Raw genomic sequence first — 15,613 nt, 5'->3', positions numbered from 1 at the left:
TCTTCGGGTGTCATCCATAGATCAAGGAGAAAATTTATTTTTTGCACAGCTTAAAACAAGAAATATGAATTGAATTTTTAATTGAATGGATCAAGTTTGAACAGTAATAATTTAGGTGGTAAGTAAAAAAAAAAATTTGATTTTGCTTTTTTGAAATCTATGAAGTTTCTTAAATTTTGTTCTTTTAAACTATATTAAAAGCTTAAAAATTTCGTGGAAGAGCCCCCAAAATAATTTTAGCCACATACCCTGTTGTACTCTTAATGTAGTTAATTGTTATAATTAAAAATCTATATTTTGCTCCCACTTTTTTAATGACACCTGGCAACAGAAGCTCCTACATGCAGTGCAGAAAAATTTGGATAGGTGGTACTTTTGTCATAAGAACTTGTTCGAATAGAATCTTGTTCTAATGTTTTATCTTTATAACCTGTAGCTCTTGTTTTCAATGTTGTGGTCTTGTGTAGGGAGGAGGGAGTGCAGAGAGTAGTCCCCATGGAGAAAGGAACTTTGATTCTGTGAACTCTCGTACAGACTGAGCATACACACGGTTAATAAGTTCGTACAAACCGAGCATACACTTGGGTAATAAGGTCGCCAACTTTTTCCTCAAACTTGGATGATCTTTTTCGAAACTGGGAGATGTGGCATGTAATGAAAATTGCTTAGTATGCTGCTATTGCATCTTCATCTTTTCCTGTTGCAAAGTTTGAAACTACTGAATTATCGGATAGGATGGCTGCTGAGGAAGAAGTTGACAAAGCATAAGACTTTTACTCCGAAGTCTGTCTAGTTAATCTGCATGGTTTTGTGGGAGGAATAGTGCTGTACCAAAACCTTTTGGGAAGGTGTTGTACAAAATACTAGGGCTTATGCATCTGCCTCCAGTGCCAAATTTTGTTAGACACTGCCATAATGAAAAAAATTCATCCAGCAAAAAATAACTCAAAAAAAAAAAAAAAAAAAAAAATAGATTGAAGGTCTAAATCAGGTCTGTAGGTTAGTAATACCAGGTCTTAATAATTATCAAGGGAGGAGATATAATTTGAAAAACCTTTTTTTGGTATGAATGTTGATTGTCGGTCCTCTCCTTAATAAAGGGCATTAGCCGGCCGGCCCCCTTTAAAGTAATTAAGCTGTACTTCAATGATATTACTGTACATTGATTACAGTAGTATACACTACAGTATCAGTGAGTGTTATGAGTCGGCTTACCATATACTGTCATATAGTACACCAGTCTACAGTTATTGACATGTTCAGATATATGGATTATGGAGGATTTAAAGCAAAGGTCCTAAAGCTAGGACCCATCAATGGCATGTGCCGTTGAAGTTGATATGTACGATGAATGATTGTTTTTCAGCCTTCAGGAGGATAATGGATGAAGTAGGCGGCCAAGCAGATCCCCATCATGATGTTCTTCACCCCTCACGTGAAACGGCGATGTATCCCTCCAACCACAGATTTCTTGAATCTCAAACTCCTACAGCAACCCCAATGGAGTTTCACAAAAGTATTGATGTGGATGATCCTTATTCCCAAGCAGCAGAAGGGCAAGTTATTTTAATGTAATTTTTATAGCATTTAAACTAGTAGAAAATAAATAGGTGTATGCAGTAAAAATATAGGTTATTTAAAACATTTGAGATTCTGAATTACTTTATAGATAGAACACTAATAATTTTATTTTTTTGTTAAAGCTCTGATGATTTTCGTCCACTAGAAGCGTCATGCCCTGCAGTTGTCCCTTCATTGTTCATCCATTTGCAACTGTAAGACTTATCCTCATCAATGCACCTCACCAGGTGTGCCACTTTGCTGAATATTACCATAAGTTAGGTCACACATTAAAACTTTTTGCAAATACCATCCTTATGTACAAGGAAGATAGAGATTTACATACAGCTGTTAATTTCATATCTGCACAGACAAATATTACTGCCATGCCTATTATTCCTCAAACTATGGAGAGAGTAGCCAACGTACCAAATGCTACCGAGAGCAGCTGTTTCAGATGTTTGTTCTTTAGAGAAACCGTAAAGGAAAAGAGCAACGGAATCCTTGCCCCCTTTTCCTCGGTGGAACCACCCCGAACACTGAGTGCAATATCATCAGAATGGAATTGCAGGTACTATATGCTTCCCCACCATTTTATTCTGCTTCCTGTAGTACATTCCAAGTGGACTTCCCTTGGAAAAAGACATTCCAGATGAAGTTCTGAAATGTTTTTCCATAAAAAAGGGATTTTGACGAAGGAAAAATCTATTCCTGGGGAGAGACCTGTGATGCCCGGTGAAAAGGTTCCTTTACACTTTTCTAATATAAATCTTCCAAATGTACTAGAGAAAGATAAAAGCATGGAATGCAAAGGTTACTACCCTCGCGCGATCACCTTGTTGGTGTCGTGTATTTAACAAGGGCGTGTGAAAACCACTATTCACAGGCTGTCTTCCATTTAGATAATCCCTTCATCAAAGGGGAGGGCCGTGGCAGGCCCTAGAGAATACAGTTGGGCTACCCCACCGACACCTACTACTCGCGCTCTCCAGGTCATCCTTCTGTTTTGGACTTGCCCGCAAAGTCTATAAGTGTTTTGCTCAGTGTTTTTTGCAAGTGATTGTCGTTAATTCAACATGACTGACGTTGCTACTTCACTTTTACCAATGTTAAGTACCATAGTTTGTTTTGACAGTTTATTTCAGTACCGGGCATTTGTTCTATTTCCAGTATTGTGGATTTTAGTTTTGGAAGCGGTTGGCCTGCCTCGGTATCGGCAGCCATTTTGGGTATTGTTCGCTTCGTTAGTTTTTCAAGTTAATTTTGCCCATCTGGTACTCTGTCATCTAGGTTATATCACTTACGTTTTATGACCAATTTTATTATCATTATTTATTATTGGTTTTTACTATGGTATTTATTTGCTAGCAAGTCCAATTTGGGCCTACGAAGAATAGCGATTTAGTCTTTGTTACACTTATGTACACGCCTGCTATTCAACCTTGTTCTTACAAGGAAAGAGAGATTATCACAGGAGCGAACTTGGCTCTGTTTTTTATTCTTTCAGTATCCTCGTCTGTGTTTGTATCCTAAACGGGAATGCAAGGACGCACATGGGAAGCTTAAATTCTCATGCTGTATATGGTTTTTAAACAAAAATCCCACCATTTTACTCCTGAGCAGGAGCCTACACACAATCCATCACTTATGGTTATCGACAACTCCCTGGATACCACTACTGGAGCAGCCACCAGTTCTTTGATTTAGCCCCCCCCTCCCTCGAGGTTCCGACCTCTGGATCAGACACGGGCCATTTCCGCAGGGATGACCCTTAGCCACCTTATAGCCTGGCAGTTAATCAAAAGCAAACCAAATCACTTTGTTGCTGTTGTGATAGTTCTCTTTAATGGAAAGAAATTGCATTAACATTGTCAGTCCACCTTTAAGCATGGTTTTTTTTTTTTTTTTTTTTTATTTGGTTGTGTATCAAATGCAAGATAAAAAGTTAGGTAAGCCTATGGAATACATTATAAGCTTTTTCATCTTTTGTGATTTGTTTAGTCAGTAATGACTCATGACTTACTGGTATTTTTTATGGTCAGGCATATTTTTTTGTATTGAAAGATTTTTCAATTCTTAAAGTTTTAAGGGACTTGAGCACCCAGACACTTGACCCTTAGCTGAGACTGGAGAGGTCTACTGTATACACATTGTAAAAAAAAAAAAACATTATTGTAAAACGATGGAATGTTTTCTTGTATGAGCTTACTCCTTACTCATTTAGCTACGACCAGAAAGAAAAAAGCTCCTAACTGAATACAGTATGGGCACCAGCTATATCTCCCTGCTGGGTACTATGGTCCAACCTTTATAAACCAGTCCATTCACCACCTGGTGTGTGGCTGACGGTATTTCCACGTTTTGATGACAACCTAATGCTGGATTTCAGCGTTACCTTTTCCTTTTCAGTGTGTGTTATGAATGAGTGTTTTTCAGGTAGTGTGTGGACTTCTTAGTTATGGTAGTCAATCCACCATAACTCTTTAAACTATGGATTTCTACTAGGAATCATCTAAAATGTTCTCCCCAAAATACACTGGAGGTTTTTTACAAACTTTATTGCTGTTTTATAATTTCACCAAAAATGTTCAGTACTTGCATGATTTGAAGCCAATGAAATATTTCTGGCTCTAAAGTTTTCATGAATACAGTAATTATGAATTACTGAGTTTATCAATTAGTATGAGCTTTTGGTTTTATTACCGTATATAGCACAATATTCTGAGACAGAACTTTATAAAATCTCTCGTCAAATTCAATATTTTGAACCTCGTGTCCAGTGGCAGCTTATGATTTGTAGGTACTCCAACTGCAGCACCCCTACTTTTGTTCAATATCAATAACATTCAATATACATGATTTTTTCTTTTTTCTTATAAATTTCTTTGCACATACAATATATATTCCTTAAGCATTGTGTTAGTAGCAATCCCGCAGTTTATGAGAAAAGGCTGGAATTTGTATGGAACAGGTCACTTCACAGTTCCATGTGTGTGGTGTTTGGCTATTGTGTGCATGCACACCATAGGAAGCTGCACTGAAGGCTGAGAGGCAGTGAGAGCACTATCATTCCCGGACTGCTGACCTGGTCGTGTTGGTGGAAGCAAAATTCCCCTCCCTCCCAAACGTGTTGTGCTAGAAATCAACGTGCTATATTTTTTAATATGATGGTGTAGATTTAGTTTACTCCTAGTTCCAGCAATTTTATTTAATTTTTTCTGTTTTAGAATTTTTGTTAGGTTCTCTTTACAGTTCCCATGACTACATCAGAGGTTGAATACTGCCTTTCAACACTGAAAATAAATTTTCTAAGCAGCATTGTTAATTCAGAAACTGAATTTACTTGCAGTGATTTCGATGGAGATAAATTCTTCGGGCATCATCCATAGATCAAGGAGAAAATTGAATTTTTGCACAGCTTCTAACAAGAAATATGAATTAAATTTTTTATTGAATGGATCAAGTTTCAACAGTAATAATTTAGTTGGTAAGTAAAAAAAAATTTTTTTGCTTTTTTGAAATCTATAGTTTCTGAAATTTTGTTCTTTTAAACAATATTAAAAGCTTAAAAATTTCGTGAAGCAGCACCTAAAATAATTTTAGCCACAAGCCACCACTGCCCATACCCTGTTGTACTCTTAATATAGTTAAATATTTTAATTAAAAATCCATATTTTGCTCCCACTTTTTTAATTACACCTAGCAACAGAAGCTCCTACATGCAGTGCAGAAAAATTTGGATATGTGGTACTTTTGTCATAAGAACTTGTTCGAACAGAATCTTGTTCTAATGTTTCATCTTTATAACCTGTAGCTCTTGTTTTCAATGTTGTGGTCTTGTGTAGGGAGGAGGGAGTGCAGAGAGTAGTCCCTATGGAGGAAGGAACATTGGTTCTGTGAACTCTCGTACAGATAGAGTATACACACGGTTAATAAGTTCGTACAAACCGAACATACACTTGGGTAATAAGGTTGCCAACTTTTTCCTCGTACATGGATGATCTTTTTTGAAACTGGTTTCAGCCTGGAGCGAAAGGCTTGTGTATTCAGAGCTATGCCCTTCGGGCTCAACATAGCTCCAAGAATTTTCACGAAGGTTATCAACGCAGTCGTTTAACAACTCCGAAGAAAAAGGCCTTCAAGTAGCGGCGTACCTGGACGACTGGCTAGCATGGGCTCCCTCAGCACTGGAGTGCTCGGAAGCAACCTCTCAAGTTGTCAAGTTTCTGCAGTCCCTAGGATTTCAGATCAACTTCAAGAAGTTGAGACTGGCCCCGGCTCCAGTATTCCAGTGGCTGGGAATTCATTGGAACCTACAATCTCATTCCCTGTTCATACCTCCTTCCAAGAGGAAAGAAATAGCGAAGTCAGTCCAGTCTCAGAGCAAGTCGGGAACGACCACCAGGCGACGCCAGGAAAGGGTTCTAGGCTCTTTCCAATTTGCCTCGGTAACAAACCCTGTCCTCAAAGTATGGCTCAACGTACTTTGAGTTGCACCCAAAATCTCCTTGCCCTTTTGGGTTTTGGGTGAAACTATTATTAAACAGTCTGGATATAATTAGAATTAAGGTGCTCCCATTCAAGGTATCGCCAATGCCTCCATGGAAATTACCTGACGTATCTTTCTGTAAATACTTAATTGGAGTTAAGAAGAATATGACTGACTTAGAATCCAGGTCTCTTTTTATGGAACATGTTGCAGAACATAGGGGATAGACTTTTATATACACTGATGGCTCCAAATCTGATGCTGGTGTTGGATTTGGAGTACATAGTAATGATTTTAGTTGTTGAGGTGCACTTCCTCTTAACATCTTCCATATTTACTGCCGAACTGTATGGCATACTAACCGCTATTGAGAAAATAGCTTCGGAGAAGGAGGGTAATTTTACAATTTTTAGTGATGCAAGGAGTGTTCTTCTAGCTTTAGAAGTTTTTAATTCTAGTAACCCTCTAGTTTTAAAGATTTTAGAATGGCTTTTTATTATTGGACGGAGAGGTATAACAGTTCGATTTTGTTGGGTTCCACCACATGTAGGTTTGTCTGGAAACGAGAAGGCAGATTTACTGGCGAAGAATGCGGCATCTGAGTTGCTACCAAGGAGGTATCCCATTCCCTGTAATGATTTCCTACCTACCATCAAGAAATTGGTTTTTAATAAATGGCAACAGCACTGGGATAGTCAAGATGGCAATAAAATGAGGGAAGTTACAAATATCATATCACCTTGGAGGTATAACATGATACCCCGAAAATGGGAGACGACTCTTTGTCATCTCCGTATTGGTCACACACGGTTGAGACACTAGAATCTGCTGAAGGGCCAACACCAACCGTATTGCGAGGACTATTTAGTATCTTTAACAGTGAGGCATTTGTTGACCGAATGCCCTAATTTTAATAACCTAAGCAATAGATATTTGTTTGAGGCTCGAGGTGAGGAAGGCAAGGTTCATCCTTGCCAAGATTCTTGGACATGGTGTCCTACTATGCGAGCGGCATTTTTAGATTTATTTCAGAAGCAGGTCTGCTGAAAACTATTTAACTATTGTAATGACTTCTTAACTTTTATGGTTTTAATTGAATTCTTTTATTTTTCATTTATAATGAATGCTATGGGCGTCAATGATCTTAGATGTGAGGATGCCAGAAAACTTTCAATCAATCAATCAATCAGACCCATGAAATACTTGGTATTGTTACTCAATATTTTGATTATGGTAATACTAACGTTGATAGCCTAATGAATGGAAATCTCCCTATTTACCTTGGCTTTGCCAGAAATACTATGCCACCAGACATATAATAGTATGAATTTGAGAGATATTAATTACTTACCAGTAATATATTTTCTATTTAAATTGGATACTGTATATCATCAATTAAAGGAAATACTAACTTCAAGATTGATTAATTGATTTTTATAAAAGAAAAAATTATTTCTAAGGAAATGGTGTACTATTTCAGACCTTGACTACATCATGATGAAAAAGTGGTCGTAAAAGTCAAATAGTTAAAAGTCTCACAGGTCATAAGTCACAGACTACCTTTATCACATGACTGTAATGTTTACAGTTTTCTGATGTAGTTGCTATGTAATTATATATGAAATTGTCATGTTTATTGTGTTCTAACAATATATGTTCTTTGCAGAATTGATAAAATTCATCACAAGTGTTGCCATTAAACATGTTTTTGTTAATTTGGTTACCTATCAAATGTAGAATGAAGAAAGGTAAGCCTATAAATTACATTGTAAGCTTTTCATCTTTTACAATTTGGTTATAGTCTGTAATGGCTCATTATACTGGTTGTTAATTTTAAGGTGAGGCACATATTTTTTGCACAGTATTAGAAGATTTTTCAACTCCCTTGAAGTTTTAAGGGGCACCCAGACACTCGACCCCTTGCTAAAACTTTAGTGGTGTACCGAGTATTTATGGTAAAGAAAATATTATCGTAATAAAATTGTATTTGTTCTTGTGTCGATAAACTTGTCGATAAACTTGTCGATAAACTTGTGTCGATAAACTTGTGTCGATAAACTTGTGTCGATAAACTTGTGTCGATAAACTTGTGTCGATAAACTTGTGTCATTTACATGGGTTTGCTCCCAAGTCATTTTGTTCTGACCAAAGAAAGTAAGTGCCTAACTGGCAACAGCTATATCTGCACACTGGGTACCATGTTCAATCATTTGTTATGCTAGTCCTTTTTGGGCTCGAGCCATGTCGTCCTGAGGGAAGCTTCCTATAGACTGCTTTCTTAGGGATATTTGGCTACAGTGATACTCCCAGAGAATTGACCATAGGTCTACAGAATTCTAACTCCTGGCGCGAGTATCCTTAGAATTTCTCTTAGGGATATCGCATGATATCGGGACATATATCTTCATACGACACATGGCAATCTTCACCCCGAATAGCGTTTTCGCTTTGAGGGGGGAAGAGTGGTGAAATTGAAGGGGAGCAGTTATCAAGGTTACCCTTCCTCCCCTACTATTACAGGGCTCCAAGATGGCACTCATTCCTATTTTGGTAGCACTTTCACACGGGTGTTTCTCCCTGGTTATCTAGTGTTCTAGAATGCTATTTTTGAGGATTTACTATGCATTCTCCAGCATCTTCTGCCTCTGGAAAGTTGAGTATTTAATATTTAATCTTTACTGTGTATAATTTTTAGCTCCCATCTCACAATGAAATTAGCATAAATTTAATGTTTTTATTGGAGCATAGCCGGTCACCGGTGGCGCCATTTTGGACGCTGTCGTTAGTCATGCATGCTTTATTTAGTCAGCAGAACGACATTCCCGGTATTTAGCGTTAATTGATTATAGCTATTTAGGCAAAAATTATACTAGTGAAGATATGATCATGCAAACAATTTTCCTTTTCCTAAATGTGTATCGTATACGTTAGTCTCGGTGATACAGGTAGCCGAGATCTCGCCCTGCGCTAGGCTAACCTAGCCTATGCGCTTTAGTATACTTTTATACATTACCCCCGTTTTATCAATTCAACAGGAGATAGTATATCAACTAGAATTAATTATATAATTCGATACTCGTCAGATTTAAGGGTAAACCCTCCTTCCCTCTTGAGTGCCGCCATGGGCGACAACCCTATCTTGGTCTTGCCATAGAGTAGTACACTTCCGGCTTGACTAGGCAAGTGTTTTCTGTCTAACGCCCTTGCTGTTGAGTATCCTGGCTTGGTTTTCGACAGTAACGAGTATTCAGTCTTTATGCCGACATCTTGGCTGCTGGGTGAGTAGTCACTCCCCTGCCGGCTTACAGTTGTTGGCATAGGAGGCATAGCTTCCCTAGTCCGCATCTGTAGTGGTAGTACGATGCCGCCACCTTCTCCCTTGCGGTCTAGAAGACAAGTCTTGTTTCAGCAGACCCTAGGCTGAAGAATTGACGTGGCGCAGTCGGGCTCCTAGCGGCTTAACCCTTACGGACGCAAGGCTCCGGGAAAGGTTGTGCCGGCCATGACGGCAGCCGGTGGGAGACCCGTTTGTCTTTGAGTGTTCTTCGGTCCTCCCTTGGACTGTCATCCACATCCCTGAAACCAACAGTGGCCGGCAACAGATCTTGTGGCTTGATGGAAGCTAGAATGATTCGTTCCCCCCCTTCCATCTGAACCCTCTTTCTTGGGGAAGGCAGTATATATATACATACATACATACATACATATACCAAGGCACTTCCCCCAATTTTGGGGGGTAGCCGACATCAACAAATAAAACAAACAAAAGAGGGGACCTCTACTCTCTACGTTCCTCCCAGCCTAACAAGGTGAGTATCCTGGCTTGGTTTTCGACAGTAACGAGTATTCAGTCTTTATGCCGACATCTTGGCTGCTGGGTGAGTAGTCACTCCCCTGCCGGCTTACAGTTGTTGGCATAGGAGGCATAGCTTCCCTAGTCCGCATCTGTAGTGGTAGTACGATGCCGCCACCTTCTCCCTTGCGGTCTAGAAGACAAGTCTTGTTTCAGCAGACCCTAGGCTGAAGAATTGACGTGGCGCAGTCGGGCTCCTAGCGGCTTAACCCTTACGGACGCAAGGCTCCGGGAAAGGTTGTGCCGGCCATGACGGCAGCCGGTGGGAGACCCGTTTGTCTTTGAGTGTTCTTCGGTCCTCCCTTGGACTGTCATCCACATCCCTGAAACCAGCAGTGGCCGGCAACAGATCTTGTGGCTTGATGGAAGCTAGAATGATTCGTTCCCCCCTTCCATCTGAACCCTCTTTCTTGGGGAAGGCAGTATATATATATATACATACATACATACATATACCAAGGCACTTCCCCCAATTTTGGGGGTAGCCGACATCAACAAATAAAACAAACAAAAGAGGGGACCTCTACTCTCTACGTTCCTCCCAGCCTAACAAGGTGAGTATCCTGGCTTGGTTTTCGACAGTAACGAGTATTCAGTCTTTATGCCGACATCTTGGCTGCTGGGTGAGTAGTCACTCCCCTGCCGGCTTACAGTTGTTGGCATAGGAGGCATAGCTTCCCTAGTCCGCATCTGTAGTGGTAGTACGATGCCGCCACCTTCTCCCTTGCGGTCTAGAAGACAAGTCTTGTTTCAGCAGACCCTAGGCTGAAGAATTGACGTGGCGCAGTCGGGCTCCTAGCGGCTTAACCCTTACGGACGCAAGGCTCCGGGAAAGGTTGTGCCGGCCATGACGGCAGCCGGTGGGAGACCCGTTTGTCTTTGAGTGTTCTTCGGTCCTCCCTTGGACTGTCATCCACATCCCTGAAACCAACAGTGGCCGGCAACAGATCTTGTGGCTTGATGGAAGCTAGAATGATTCGTTCCCCCCTTCCATCTGAACCCTCTTTCTTGGGGAAGGCAGTATATATATACATACATACATACATACATATACCAAGGCACTTCCCCCAATTTTGGGGGGTAGCCGACATCAACAAATAAAACAAACAAAAGAGGGGACCTCTACTCTCTACGTTCCTCCCAGCCTAACAAGGTGAGTATCCTGGCTTGGTTTTCGACAGTAACGAGTATTCAGTCTTTATGCCGACATCTTGGCTGCTGGGTGAGTAGTCACTCCCCTGCCGGCTTACAGTTGTTGGCATAGGAGGCATAGCTTCCCTAGTCCGCATCTGTAGTGGTAGTACGATGCCGCCACCTTCTCCCTTGCGGTCTAGAAGACAAGTCTTGTTTCAGCAGACCCTAGGCTGAAGAATTGACGTGGCGCAGTCGGGCTCCTAGCGGCTTAACCCTTACGGACGCAAGGCTCCGGGAAAGGTTGTGCCGGCCATGACGGCAGCCGGTGGGAGACCCGTTTGTCTTTGAGTGTTCTTCGGTCCTCCCTTGGACTGTCATCCACATCCCTGAAACCAGCAGTGGCCGGCAACAGATCTTGTGGCTTGATGGAAGCTAGAATGATTCGTTCCCCCCTTCCATCTGAACCCTCTTTCTTGGGGAAGGCAGTATATATATATACATACATACATAAATACATATACCAAGGCACTTCCCCCAATTTTGGGGGGTAGCCGACATCAACAAATGAAACAAACAAAAAAGGGGACCTCTACTCTACGTTCCTCCCAGCCTAACAAGGGTCTCAACTGAGTTCAGCTGGTACTGCTAGGGTGCCACAGCCCACCCTCCCCTGTTATCCACCACAGATGAAGCTTCATAATGCTGAATCCCCTACTGCTGCTACCTCCGCAGTCATCCAAGGCACTGGAGGAAGCAGCAGAGCCTACCGGAACTGCGTCACAATCGCTCGCCATTCATTCCTATTTCTAGCACGCTCTCTTGCCTCTCTCACCTCTATCCTCCTATCACCCAGAGCTTCCTTCACTCCATCCATCCACCCAAACCTTGGCCTTCCTCTTGCACTTCTCCCATCAACTCTTGCATTCATCACCTTCTTTAGCAGATAGCCATTTTCCATTCTCTCAACATGGCCAAACCACCTCAACACATTCATATCCACTCTACCTACACCCTTATTTATTGTACTAAACTATAATAATAAGGTAGCCCTTCACTCCATGCCTTCTCTCTCTCTGTCGGTTAGTGCCGTCAGGTATGCTGCTGACTGGACCGGTGCCGTCAGGTATGCTGCTGACTGGACCGGTGCCGTCAGGTACAAGCCTAGCCGGCATGTTGCCGGCTGGACTACAGTATATGCTTAAACAGTAGCCAGTATTTCTGCAGTATAGTACATACTGCAGGCAGAAAACTATAGTATATATTATACAGTAGTTTATATTTACCAACATACCCTGTGTATCCGTTCAGTCTATTATTGAGACCAATTTTATATTGAAGTGAAGTATTCCTTCAATACACTGATGAAAGTCATCAGTTTATAATTTACCCCACAATATTAATATTTTATGAAAGGGTCAGTGCTAGTATGCACTAATTCTAACACTAGAGGTTAGAACCCTTCTCTTTTGATTTAACTTTAATAAGGAAATTCTAATATTAATATTGGGGGAGGGCACAGCAATTGGCTGGACAGGAGACACAAGCATGTGTCTTTCCCATTTCCTTTCTAGCTTACTATCCTAAGCTATAATGGTTGTTACCAAAACATTTATTGCATGTAACTTATCAAGTGTGATAACCGCATACTCATTTAAATTTCCTTTCTTTACAGGAGCCAAAAATGAAGTGTGAGGTGATGTACTGTAACCACAAGAGTAGGAACTTTGTGGTCACATTATGTGCAGGTCTCGTGCCGCCTGCGCTATTACCACTGAAACCTTGCGATATTTGGACCCCAAGAACTGCAACGTCTGCTCGGCCTTGGTGGCCGAGGGTTTCGGCGACCCCAAGTCAGCGGAGTCGAGGGACACAGCACGCGAGATGCTTCGCAAATGGGTACGAGGGTTCCAGAAGAACTCTCCTGGGCCGTACCTTCCAAATGACAGGATGCGTAGCTTGCTGTTCCCCAAAGCTGGTAATGAAGCAGTCTTGCCCCAGATACGACCCGGGCCTCCCTGCGTCCAGATCGCAGTTGAGGCGAACGTCAGTGAGGCGATGCAAGGCATGGACATCCACCAGGAGGAAAGGATGTCTGAAGTGTCGATGGACACAGAGAAGGATCTCCGTAGGGACGATCCCGAGGAAGAGTCTACTATACCTCCCGGAGGAGAAGACGACGTTGATTCGTCGGAAGTGGAGGAGTCCCTTCCGCCCGGCACCAGAGCCGACACCATCTACGTCTTCGGCTCCTACCCCTCCATTGGACGCCATTGGTCAGGCAGTTTTAGTTCATATTACCACCCTGATGGAGAATCTTCGCAAGGAGAACGAAGCACGGGAAGCGAAGATCACTTGAGCTCTGTGAAGCCGCCTCCCGAGGGTCTTACAAGCGACCCAGCGTTCAAGACCTGCCACCTTGCTCAGAGACCTATCCCTGGAGGTATGCGGAGTACATGCATATTACCAACGGCAATTACCATCTCGGAGAAGATGGGAGCTGTCCCCCTGGATGACGTTCAGTTCTGGCCGAGCTTTAATGCTTACCCTGACTGCTTCATTCGACTGAAGCATGAGCCAGCGTCAAAAGAGGAGACGGAAGCGAAGAATGTCATGGTTTTCGACCACGTTAAGGTACAGGCTCAATTGACGAGCAGCCTGAAGACGACGGGTTATACCAACTCGAGAGTTTCTGCATTGAGCAAGAAACACCCTACTTTTCTTGCTCCTGCTTCAAGAGCCTTCCCCTTTACGTTGAAGGCGTTCCAGACTGTGGCCAAGGCAGTTGATTCAGGCAAACTATGCCCTACACTATAGGAGTGAAGGCCTGTTGTTAGCCCTGCCCACGGATGTGAAGGAATGGAAGGAGGTCCACCTAACCTTCTCGGTAGGAAAGCTAGATGCAGATATCGCAGGACAGCAGTTCAGCGAGAATCTCCTTAAGCTGTCGGACTTTCTCTTGCGATGGGAGCAAGAGACAAAAGAGAGGCTTGCCGCCTCCCTGTCCCTCCAGAACTGCATAGAGATGTGTGCAGGCCACAACAGCACCCCAGACATGCCCACGGTCCTGGCCAAGATACATATGGCCACCTTAGTAAAGGACCTGTACGCCATCATGAAGGCTAGGAGAACCTGTAGGGAGTTAGTGTTTGGTGCCGCGACAGTGAAACACGAACCCAGGAAGTTGATTTCTTCCAGCATCTGGGGTATAGACCTCTTCCCGAAAGAAGCGGTCAAAGAGGTAGCCGAGAAAGCTGCCACGGAGAATAGGAACCTTCTCCAGAAGTGGGGCATCTCTTCAAAGAGGAAGTCTTCCCCGGATGCGGGTCCCCAACTAAAGAGGAATCAAAGAAGCCAAGACTACCTTCTCGGCTTCATCAGCAACATCCCACGGTCACCATGATCGCGATGCCCCAAGTGGTTGCTCAGCCACAGACCACCTTCCAAGTGGTGCCTCAACAGCTGGTTGCCCAGTCACCAGCTTTCAACCCAGGGTTTGAGAGGCAAACTACTACCTTTCGTCCGAAAGGAAGAGGTTCTCGACGGGGCTCCTCAAGACACCCCTCCCGAGGTAGGGGAGGACGCGGTCAGGGTGGCAAGCCCTCTGGACCGCCTAAGCAATGAGATGCTACAGGTAGGAGGGAGACTCCAACACTTTCGAGATCGTATGACCTTCGATCGCTGGGCCAACAGCCTAATCAAAAATGGACTAGGATGGAAATGGAACAGGTCTCCACCTTCATTTCCTCAATTCTTCCAACACTTCACCCCCTTACTGGAAGAATATACCTTAGAACTCTTGAGCTAAAAGGTTATAAGGAAAGCAAAGTGCATCAAATTCCAGGAAGGCTGTTTTGTGTTCCCAAGAAGGACTTGGACAAACTCCGTGTCATTCTGGACTAATTACCACACAACAAGTTCAGGATGTTAACCCTTCAACACACAAGGCCCCTGTTACCAATAGGGGTGTACACAGTCTCAATAAACCTGGCAGATGCTTACTGGCATCTCCCAGTCAGTTGTCCCCTCTCCTCCTACCTAGGATTCAAGTTACACAAGACAAAGTATGTCTTCAGAGCCATGCCCTTCGAACTAAACATAGCCCCAAGGATCTTCACGAAACTTGCGGACGCAGTCGTACAACAACTAGGCCTAGAAGGCGTTCAGGTGACAGCGTACCTGGACGACTGGCTGGTATGGGCAGCATCCAAGACTGCTTGTCTGCAAGCATCCAAGAAAGTGGTCCAGTTCCTGGAACATCTGGGATTCAAGATCAACTTCAAGAAGTCTCGCGCCTCTACAGCTCAGGAGTTTCAATGGCTGGGAATCCATTGGAACTTGAAGTCACACCGCCTCTCCATTCCACCAAAGAAGAGGAGAGATCGTGGGTTCTGTCAAAAGACTACTGAAATCAGACAGGATCTCAAGACGCCAACAGGAAAGAGTACTGGGCGCGCGCTCCAGTTTGCAGCAGTAATAGACCCAGTGCTAAGAGCACAGCTAAAAGATGCGTAAGGAGTCTGGAGAAGATACGCATCAAACGCTCTAAGAGATCTACAAAGACCGATACCGACCTTACT

At 42.8% G+C, this 15,613-nt stretch overlaps 1 long non-coding RNA gene across 3 annotated transcripts in view; it reads left to right on the top strand.

Annotated features, from left to right (window-relative positions):
* The window catches only part of LOC137631612 (uncharacterized), a 166,884-nt gene that overhangs the window by 128,928 nt on the left and 22,343 nt on the right, over window positions 1-15,613 (top strand). Inside the window, exon 7 of one of the 3 annotated variants that reach the window (XR_011041931.1) lies at window positions 1,367-1,574. The exons of the other annotated variants lie outside the window; for them this stretch is intronic. This is a non-coding gene — a long non-coding RNA (uncharacterized lncRNA). Of the gene's footprint in view, window positions 1-1,366; window positions 1,575-15,613 lie in introns of those variants that run through there. 3 annotated transcript variants of the gene reach the window in all.

The sequence above is a fragment of the Palaemon carinicauda genome, chromosome 40 (assembly GCF_036898095.1).
Source record: "Palaemon carinicauda isolate YSFRI2023 chromosome 40, ASM3689809v2, whole genome shotgun sequence".
Taxonomy (NCBI): Eukaryota; Metazoa; Arthropoda; class Malacostraca; order Decapoda; family Palaemonidae; genus Palaemon; species Palaemon carinicauda.
The sequence above is the reverse complement of the archived record's forward strand: the minus strand, read 5'-3'. Positions and strand labels throughout refer to the sequence as shown.